Source organism: Haliotis asinina, chromosome 6, assembly GCF_037392515.1.
Source record: "Haliotis asinina isolate JCU_RB_2024 chromosome 6, JCU_Hal_asi_v2, whole genome shotgun sequence".
In the NCBI taxonomy this organism is placed as follows: Eukaryota; Metazoa; Mollusca; class Gastropoda; order Lepetellida; family Haliotidae; genus Haliotis; species Haliotis asinina.
Window position 1 is genome coordinate 56,138,968 of NC_090285.1, and position 11,792 is coordinate 56,150,759.

Sequence of the window (11,792 nt, forward strand, 5' to 3'; positions counted from 1 at the left end):
AGAGAGAGAGAGAGAGAGAGAGAGGGAGAGAGAGAGGGAGAGAGAGAGGCACTCCAATAATTTTAATTTTAAATTGGTAAGATTGAATTGATAACTGATTAATTTCAGTAAAATGTTTTTTTAATGTGAGTTCTTTGAAAAAATCTAAATGGGATAGTATTACAGAAGAATATATTCCTTATCTTTAACTATTATACCATATATGATATGTACATACTTCTACCCTAGATCCCTATATATATATCACGTGCTAATGGAACGGCAACCAGAGTATGTGCTGGTGAAGATCAGAATTGATAGAATAGGCCTTCAGCAACCCATCCTTGTCATAAAATGCGACTACGCTTGTCGTAAGAGGCGACTAACGGGACCGGGTGGTAAGACTCGCTGACTTGGTTGACACATGTCATCGGTTCCCAATTGCGCAGATCTATGCTCATGCTGTTGATCACTGGATTGTCCTGTTCAGACTCGATTATTTACAGACAGACGCCAAATAACGGGAATATTGCCGAGTGGGGCGTAAAACTAAACCCACTCACTCGCTCAGAAACAGTGCAGAACATGAACAAGTGTGTACCATTAATCGTACAATCACAATAAAAGGACAAAGCACAAATGTACTGCTCTATTCAATACATAAGACACATTTTTTCGATTACGTCTCTATGGTAACAATACATGAAATTACCAAAGCGCAGAAAATGCTATATTTTCAAATGAACTCTTGCGACAGGGCGTTCCACTATTTCATCGGTTTGTGAATCGTTGAATAAAGGTTAGTTTGACCTGTCATATAGTTTTCATGACTTTATTAGAGCACACACAAGCCATATACACTGACCCAAAAAAGAAACGCATAGCTGAAATCTCATTTTTAAAGTAGATTTTTTCGGAAAATATGGAATGGAATGACAATTAATGTAAATATTAAGTGTTTTTATAGTCAATACAACCAAAACAGACAAACAAACACAACCTCTGGTGATTATTCGCCACACCACAGCACCTTGAAAACGCTTTGTATAATCTGCACGTGGGAAAATCTGAAAGCATTATGCACGTGCAAATGCAGGATCTCAATCTTGATTATGATGGCTATAAAAGGGGACAGGTCCTGTTGCGATTCATTCTTCGAATTTCTTTCTATGCGACGCGAAAAATGCCAAGGTTAAATGAAGAAAACAGAAATAGAGCCATTGGACGTCTGGAAGCTGGGGAAAGTCAGTCATCAGTTGCCAGACGTCTGAATGTGAGGCAGAGCACGATTTCCCGTCTCTGGCAACGATACACGCAACACAACTCGACCAGAGACCGTCCAAGGAGTGGGAGACCAAGGGTGACAACTCCAGCACAAGACCGCTACATCCGGGTGCTTCATCTGCGTAATCGGGCCGTCACTGCTACGTATACCGCTGATCACGTTCCTGGGCTGCGTAGAGTCTCTCCACAAACCATCAGGAATCGCCTAAGAGAGCATGGAATTCGACCTATGCGACCTCATGCAGGACCTGTTCTGCATCCCCATCACCGTCGTGCACGTCTTCAGTGGTGCAGGAACGTTCGGGCATGGAACCTCTTGAATTGGAGGAGGATCTGGTTCAGCGATGAGTCACGTTTTCTGCTGTACAGACATGATGGAAGGATGCGTGTTTACAGACGTCGAAATGAGAGATATGCTCGACAGTGCGTTCGTGAGGTCAACAGACACGGTGGTGGAGGTGTAATGATGTGGGGAGGCATATCTATGAACGGCAGGACACAGTTGGTGCATGTGCAAGGGAATCTCAATGCTGTACGCTACCGGGATGAAAAATCTGAACCGTCATGTTGTTCCTACAATTGACGCTAGAAGGGAAATTTTCCAGCACGACAATGCAAGACCGCACACAGCATGCATTACCACGGATTTCCTTGCCAACAACAACATTACAGTTCTTCCATGGCCCTCAAAATCGCCGGATTTGAACCCAATTAAACATTTATGGGACCAATTGGGTAAACGGTTACGTCGACAGTCGCAGCCACAGACACGTCTACAGTTGGTGAATGCGTTGCGAGATGAGTAGAGAAGAATCCCACAAAGGCGGATACGACGTCTTATACAGTCAATGCCCAGGCGATGCAGAGCAGTGATTGATGCCCGTGGTGGTCACACCAGATACTGACTTTCTCACTATGCCATGGAAAATAGAGACGCTTAATACCACTGTGAATGATTGTGTATGTCTTGACACACATTTGTTAATACCCGTGTGAATTATCATTGCTCAAGTTCCATTACTCTTTGTGCAATTTAAGTTAATAAATCATCTCTCATAACATTGGATTTTCACCTATGCGTTTCTTTTTTGGGCCAGTGTACTAACGCCATTAGAGCATGACAGTCCTGGCGATACACAAAAGGATCCGATAGAAGTCATGATAATGATTATTTGAAATAAGTAATTAATTCAGCTAGTTAACAGTGGCTGGGTTTCATCTGCGCACTTTACTTTATTATACATTGCAGCAGTGCATGCATACATTTTTCCTCACACAATCAGTCATTTTGCTTTGACTTCTGTGATCATGTACTGGTTTTATTTCAATGTTGGGACCCAAAACAAATGATTTAATGTTTGTTTTTGAAGTTGAAAAACATAATGACATATATGGTAATACCTTTGTGCTCCCATCTCATAATACTATCGGTGTAAATTGCAACCAACTTCTCATATCATCTTGACGTTGTTACTCCCTGTCTACACCAATTCCTCTTGCATACCCATCCTATAAAAAAAAACATAGAGCAGATTGGTATATTGTATAAGGTCCAGGGTAGAATTGGTCTTCAGCAACCCATGCTTGTTATAAAAGGCGACTATGTTTGTCGTAAGGGGCGACTAACGGGATCGGTCGGTCACGCTCGCTGACTTGGTTGACACGTGTCATCGGTTCCCAGTTGCTCAGATCGATGATCATGTTGTTGGTCACTGGATTGTCTGGTCCAGACTCGATTATTTACAGCCCGCCGCCATATAGATGGAATATTGCTGAGTGCGGCGTAAAACTAAACTCACTCACTCACTCTACCAACAAATCACATAACAAAAACGGATAAGTGTATATGTAACACACCTCACTTTTTATTAGACTGACAGGTTATTTCAAGCATAACACAGATCATAGTCAGCGAAATGTGTCTGCAGATTGACATCAGTGTAGACGAGGAAGTTGTATGATTAAGTGGTCATTACGTTCCATGTATTATGATAACCATTCCGTGACAATAGCTAGCCGCCGGCTTGAAATACTCGAAATAAACTAGCGTCCAAAAGAAACGCCACCAAATAATTTTCTGGTCTAAAACAAACCCGGGTTTAATGGATAACAAGAGGGAAAACGACGCAGCTCGCGATCTGTTATCACACGAATGACACCGGGGTGCATTATACGGTATTCGATCACCAATGCAGACTGGGAGCTTTTACAACTTTCTGGGCAGGACATATTGATCAAAATCGGGTGTGGCCACCCCTAGCAGTGATGCAGGCCCGAACCCGACGTCGAACTTAGTAGCTGAGTTTTGGTGAGGGATCCATTCCTTTTGCATTGCAGCTGCCAAAGCGTTCCTCATCAGTGATTTTGGCGTTTCCGACTACGACGTCCCCGTTATTCCCCAAGATGTTCAACTGATTCATCTCTATCTGGCACGTTGGTGTTGGCACGTCAACGTCATGTCCTTGAAAGGTCGATAGGCACGGAGACCACAAATGCGGAGTCGTCAGGCCAGAGTCTGTCTGTTGACTGGATGCCCAATGCTGTTGGCGCTTGATGACGTCACAGTGACGTATCGGTTCCTCGGGTGAGACACCCGTGAATACCGGTCTTCTTGTTATGTAGTGACCTTCGGTTTACCACTCTTTCGCCTGTCTGCAATACTGACAGACAGTCGTAGACGTGTGATAAGTCCTCCGATGGTTGTCAGTCGATTAAAACGATGTAAAATAAGAAACCTGGTTAGCTTTTATACCCTAATTTGATACAGGTAACTTTGTGCACGGTTTCCGTGATATTCGTGTATTTTCGGTTTTTTTCACAAAACATGAAAAGCAAGTGCAGATGTTCACTGGGAATAGGCATGTTGTGTTCGAGATGTATGCTTTAGCTATTTGTAAATAGACTGACAATTATTTTGACAGTTTACATCCGTTTTCATATTGGTGGCTATCGATATCGGTCACATTGCGACCTGTGTCTGGAAACTGCTTAAATAATGTTTTTTTTGTCATCATTAAAAGTAGCAGTGGGTCTTAGTTGTGAGCTATAAACGACCATGATTTTCGTTACATTTTCCTGTCGTACTTTTAAGCTTGTTTCTCACAACGAGCATACCTTAAACAATATAGCAATCGTGACCCGTTTCACATCGCTCACTCTCTCTACAAAATTCGGAGAGACACGAAATTTAATTTATTGAACGTTTCACTTTCCACATCAGCAACAGGATTTCTGCACAAAGGTAACATTTCGTTTTTAGATTTTACGATTTAGATTTACATATTTCAGTACATTTACTGAGATGCAGTCAACACTTACATACTGCCTTTTTCTTGCTGCTCGAAGTAAAGCTCTTTGAATCTCATCATGAGTTAACGAACAGTTGAAGGTTCCCGTGAACAGTGTTGTCGCACGGGTTCTTACTTACAGTGTCTAAACCGGCTAAATCCAGTTTACACAATGTGCCGGATTATGGAGTTGATGATACATGTACACGCCACGCATGGGACTGAGGATACATGCCAGCGTTAACAACTTGCCGGATTGGACAGATGCAGGTTCTGACAGCTTCAACTGTAATTGAACAACGTGTTCCACTGCAAACGCATCGCTAGTCCGTGAATGCATGGGCGTATATAAAGCTGGGACGGCTTTAATATGTCATTGTCTTTAACGACTTTTCGACAGGGATAACTGTATATGGATGACAACTTCTTTAATACTGGAACACGACGTTTCGATACAGGTTCTTGTATCGTTTTCAAAGTGTAAAAAAAAGTGTTATTTTACACTTTGAAAAAACGATACACGAACCTGTATCGAAACGTCGTGTATCAGTATTAAAGAAGTCGCCATCTATATACAGTTATCCTATTTACTTCCAACTTCTAAAATATGCCTCTCAAGCAAGACTTTTCGACACCTTATTCATATCGTGTGGTCTTGGAAGAAATGTTCAGGGTAGCTAATAAGATTGCATGCCTAATTCAGTTATCACAGCGAAATGTGAAGAGTAAACGTGTACATTTCATAATGGACTCTTCAGAAATATCTGATCATTAGCTGTCACAACACATAGACGTGCTGCTCCGTTTGATACGTATCTGATATTGGAGATCAGACATTCTCAGTAAAGTACAGATTTGGGAACTTTCGTTGGGTTGAGTTCCATTAGAAATTCGAACCCACGCCCGCAGATGTGTGCACCTAATCGACACCTAACCCGCTCAGCCACTGCGGCTGCGACACACATACTATAGAAAAATATAAAATTGAAGGCGGAAGCAGCGTGGCAGAGCGGCTTAAACTAGTGATTTTGTGTTCTGGCGATTAGGTGCCGGACTCTGAGGGTGTGGGTTCGAACCCCAAATGGGGTTCAACCCAACAGTTCTGGAATAAGCACTTTTAAGGCGTATTCCTTATCATAACATATGTCACACCTGACCTCTCCCATACCTCCCAGCCTGCCTATCAGTCTTGCATAGCGCCATCATGTATTTTGACGGGTTGTGATTAACATGGAAATATAGGTATACATAGTACGCGTTTGAGTGAGTGAGTGAGTGAGTTTAGTTTTACGCCGCACTCAGCAATATTCCAGCTATATGGCGGCGGTCTGTAAATAATCGAGTCTGGACCAGACAATCCAGTGATCAACAACATGAGCATCGATCTGCGCAATTGGGAACCGATGACATGCGTCAACCAGGTCAGCGAGCCTGACCACCCGATCCCGTTAGTCGCCTCTTACGAGAAGCTGAGTCGCCTTTTATGGCAAGCATGGGTTGCTGAAGGCCTATTCTACCCAGGGACCTTCACGGGTCACGCGTTTGAGAGCAATAACACATTATGTATCCTAAATAATTCATTAAGAATTCAGCGTGATTATGGTATGATAATCTCCCGCGGGACACAGCTGTCTTCGAAATGCTTTGGCAGGAGCTGTATGTTTCCGTTCCTGGTTCTATTTTATCAAACACACAACATCGTGGGCACGGTAAATGAAGTGATCGGAGACACTTATGTTATACTGTAAACACATTATTTATAAAGGGGTTGAAGCGTTCGCTGGTCACGCCGAAGACACGGGTTCGATTCCCCACATGGATACAATGTGTGAAGCCCATTTCTGGTGTACCCTGCCATGATATTGCCGGAATAGTGCTAAAACCTGTGTAAAACTAAACTCGTTCGTCCCTTTTACGGTAGCTTCTTTGGAACTGAATGAATACATTGATACAGTCGTTCACTGGTATCTACAGTGTGTATGTTTGAGTGAGGAAAGCAATGAAGGACTGACAGTCTCACGACTTTGTGGACACCCACACCTTTAGGGCTGACAAACACGCACACAGTAATCGAGGGTAACAAAACACAACTAAACTGACGAGAAAAGGAAAGTATACACCCCCCATGTTTGGTAGCTAAATGTGAAAGACAGACATGGTTATTTGATTTTGAAGTACAGCTATCATAGATGTCATTAGCACCATGCGGTGTTTTGCTGACTGTGTCAACTAGGCAGCGTTGTGAACAGTACCCCTTCAGGGAGTGTCCTCAGTACTTAATGGTGAAGCATTATAACAGAAAATACTCACAGTGATTGTCGCCAGTACCAGCTCGGCAATGCATAAACTATACGTTACATTGAGAATTGGCTAAAAAGCAATACAGCTTTCCCCGCGTCTATAAGAAATGAATGCTAAAACAACAGTCGATTGTACGATTCCGACCTTATAATTTTCATCCGTTTATGAATCAGGTACCAGGTGTTTGCGAAAAATAAATGACTTACAGTCATATCAGCTATTTAATACATCGTGATAAATGCATTTAAGATAAGCCCGGAGCACAACGCCACGTCAAATGCTGCAAGGGCATGATACAGCGAGACTCTGCTCTGATTCACCGATTAGAGACGTAAGAAATCGTCATGATGGATAGCAACCTGCCGAGTCTATTTCTGCAAGGGTGCGGTGGGGGTAGCCTAGTGGTTAAAGTGTTGGACCGTCACACTGAAGACTCGGGGTCGATTCCCTCACATTTCTGGTGTCTCCCACCGCGATATTGCTGGAATATTGCTAAAAGGGGCGTAAAGACATACTCACTCATTCAGTCTCTATTTCCGCCAGGTCAACAGAAGTGGTAACATACTCACTTACACCCTTCCGCCATATAACTGGAATATTGCTGAGTGTGTGCTGGAATATTGCTAAAAGGGGCGTAAAGTCATACTCACTCACTCAGCCACTATTTCCGCCAGGTCAACAGAAGTGGTAACATACTCACTTACACCCCTCCGCCATATAACTGGAATATTGCTGAGTGTGTGCTGGAATATTGCTAAAAGGGGCGTAAAGTCATACTCACTCACTCAGCCACTATTTCCGCCAGGTCAACAGAAGTGGTAACATACTCACTTACACCCCTCCGCCATATAACTGGAATATTGCTGAGTGTGTGCTGGAATATTGCTAAAAGGGGCGTAAAGTCATACTCACTCACTCAGCCATTATTTCCGCCAGGTCAACAGAAGTGGTAACAACGGAGTTGGCTATGCTAGTACTTGAACGAATAATCCTGGATGTCTCGGAATAAAATGTCTGTCCTGTCAACGAAATCTGTTTAAGTGGCAAGTTATATTTTCAGTCGTATTGGTTGGCACGGCAGTGATAACAGTTTTAATCAACACTGCTTTGTACTGCAGCAGCTTGACTTGATCAAATGAATATTAATGCATTGTGTGACCGTGTTACCACAGGTTGGGTCTGTTATTGTGAAGGGGTGCACCTCTGTCACTTGATTGTCAGTATTATGTAACAGCCGAGACAAGGTCACTGTTTAACATTCCCTGGTCCCCTGTTTAATGAACTGAGCTCGACCTGCCGGTTGTGCCAACTGATGTACCGGGAGACGAATTGGTAGAGTAGCACAGGTCAAGCTGGACAAGCTGTAGTCTTATAGTCTCTGGACCACTATTTTCCCTTGTCTCCAGTTCACTCTGTGAAGCGACCGTGAAGGTCCGGTGTAGAATAGGCCTTCAGCAACCCATGATTGCTTAACTGATTAATTTCAGTAAAATGTATGCTACTGTGAGTTCTTTGATAACCTGTAGAGGCGTTAGGACTCTTGAACACCTGAACTAACCAGTGCAGTTTCAGATAACCATTGCTAATGCCAACTTTCATATCAACAGTATGCTGGAACAATTTGTTGGAGCAAGCCTACATTATACTAATGTGACCCAGATAGTTTTGAACACTGACATTTCATGTGAAATGCCTTTGTAATCACGGAATGCGTGAACAGACACTGTGCTGTACATATCAGTAGCTCAAACGCGTGAATCCATCTATGGTTTATACCATCTAACTATACGTAACCATATACTAGTAGATATCCCATTAGAGGTGACCGAACCCCAGCGTCCGTTCCACATCAATGATATGCCTGGCTGTACACCACTTTAGTCCGGCTGTACAGCATGGCAATATCCATACACAAATGTACACCCAAAAGGCAAGGTGTGCAGTGGGTATGTTCACCCACTTTCTCCTACAGTGAAGGTAATTGTCAAGACGTATGACAATACAGTAACGAAGTGTATATAAACGTTGACGTGCGAGCCATGCAGTGACACCGAGGACGCTTGAAGTCAAGTTGAATCAGTGTCAGGTGCTACGGTATTTCACCCATGTAATCGCCTCCTTTTTGAAAGGAGAAGAATTCCAGTTTGGTTTACTCTTCGGTGAACTCATGTCTCATGCCCTGTGATGACACCTCCATTACTTGTGTTGACAAAGAATTGCGTATCGTGAACTTTCACTCTTTATAATATGGAGTATTTAAAAGTAATGATGCCATTCACATGAGTCATCAGAGCGGGTTAACGTGAAACTTTATGCTTCAGTATTTCCATATGAAGTCGTAGAAGTATGTACGTGCGAGTGGGTGCTTATTTATGGGTGAGATCGAACTTTCAATATTCTTTGTTCCTTCAGTGTTACAGTTACCATGACCTGAAACCTGAATGTGACAAATACCGACTACCGTGTTGCCTATGTTGCCTAATTTGGCTATTTATATATAGTACACTAGTGTCCTGGGGTTGTAGCAGTAGTAAACTAGTGTCCTGGAGTTGTAGCAGTAGTAAACTAGTGTCCTGGAGTTGTAGCAGTAGTAAACTGCCAGGGTGGCACTGTTCTGGTTCATCCCAATCTGGCACGTTGGTGTTAGCACGTCATGTCCTTAAGAGGTCGATCGGCACAGAGATCATGAATGCTAAATGGTCTGGTCACACACTGGATGTCCAATACTGTTTACGCTTGATGACATCACAGTGACGTATCTGTTCCTCAAGCGCAACACCCGTAAATACCGGCCTTCATGTGGAGTAGAGACCTGCAGTCTATGGCTCTTTGGCATGTCTGCAGTACTGACAGTCTGTCATATACGTGTGACAAGTCTTCCGATCCCATGGCCCAAGCCACATGCTCTGTTCCATCTGTAACATACTGATTGCTCTCTCCTTCTGATGTTAAACGACACATGTTTCTGGTTGTCAGTTGATTAAAATGATGTAAGAGAATAAAAAGGCTAGCTTTTATACCCTAACTTGAAATGGGTAACTTTGTGTACGGTCGTTAAAAGCCTCAATACACATGGAATCATCACAGGTAGGTCCTCTCCAACGTGAGCACGTATCCAAGTGGATACAACAATGACTCATATAAACTGACGTACAAAAGAAAGTATAAATTTGGTGTTTTGGGGTTATGTTAACACAAAGTAAATTCTGTGCAATTCTATAATTCTGAAAACTGTTTGAAAAGTTTCCAAACACCTGAAATAGCAGGTGTCCATGTCAAAACATTCACTAGAGAACAATCTCGTTTCCTGTTTACTTGGTTCCGTCCTATTGCGCAACTTAGTCCAGAATTTTTAAACTATGTCAGTTAAAGGTCACATGCAACCAAAAAATCAAACATAATTAAAACACATTTATTACGTATTCATGACATATAATATACATTGCTGCTGTTAAAAACAACAAATAACACAATTATAAGCGTACAATCGCGATTCAAAAGTGCGATATTTTGCACTTGGGCTCACTTTCCCCGAAACGAAGCCCTCGGGAGACCGAACCCAGTCATAGCGGGTGGATCTGCACTCAAGTGTAACGACGGCTTCCGATTGGCTGTTTCATTTGCTGATATATATGCTGAGGGTTCGTTGTGTGTACAGAAAGATGATCTGTTGGATGGGCATTTTAGAAGTATAGCCAGTCACAAGAAAGTAAGATTCTTTATGGATAACAACTTCTTTTTGTGTACTTGATGCGTCGTTTCAGTATGGATTCATATACTGTTGTCAAACAAAATCATATACACGAAAAGAAGTCGTTATCCATGAAAAATGTATATAGAGATGTTGGGTTTGGAAAATACATGTTCTCTGAATTTGCGCTCGATCAAATAAAAAATCATGTCAGTAGAGATGGTAAACTACTGCATGGCTGGAATCTGTCATTCGTCCAAGTACAAAGCAGGACTTGAAACTGACAAGAGTTTGCACCAGTTTCCGTCAGATCCAGTCATCCGAAAAAAAATGAATGTAGTTTGTTTTCAACCCACAGACATAAAAACATGCCATGTGTATCACACGTGCCTAATTACATAATGTGGCAGACACGGGACTCGGGTGCAAGAGTCGTAAAATCAACTTATTTTCTTTATGTCGTATAGTCTGATAGGTGTTAAGTTCAAATTGCACGTGGTCAATGATTGAAGCTGTGTATTGCATGTTGTCTTTAGCAGACAGGTGTGAATAAACCAGACACTGAGCTTTCTCTGTGACAGAGACTGTTTACTACAATCAACAAGTTGTTTTGCGTAACGAGTACATTATTTACTTGTTTGTGTACACAACCAAGATTAGACTACTGCTCACGACCTCAGACGCTGGGCATGCATATTGTTTCAAGCTCCTCGAACCTATTCACTGCGCATGCGTTATGGAGGCAGCGCAGCACAGCTGTTGAAACCAGTTTTCCCCCCAGCGCTGGGGGGAATTTAGTGAAACGTTTGAACTCCGATTTCGCGGGCTTTTCTTTCATCGCGTTTTTTTCAACTTTATAGGTTGAATTGGCATTTTTTATGATTTGTTTCGGTAAGTGCATAGCGAAAGGTACCAGAATCTGCAAAGTTGTGTTTTACGTTGCATAAATATTAATCAGTATGATTTGATAAGTCTATGCACGTGAATATTGCAACACTAGGCTTCTTCTAATCCTAGCAAACACGTCGTACGGCGTGCTCTGTCGTAAAACGAGCTCTAACAAACGGAAACCTAGAAATCGAGGAAACCTCAAAACGAGGCTCTGCCGCTAGAACGTTTGGCGGTCTCTGACGGAACTGATATTACATCAACCTCGTTGTGAGTCACAGGACTACGGTGAATAAGCGGGAAAAAATACATAACAGGTTTAACCAGTGAGCCAGATGCATTGTGACTTATTTTACGACCTC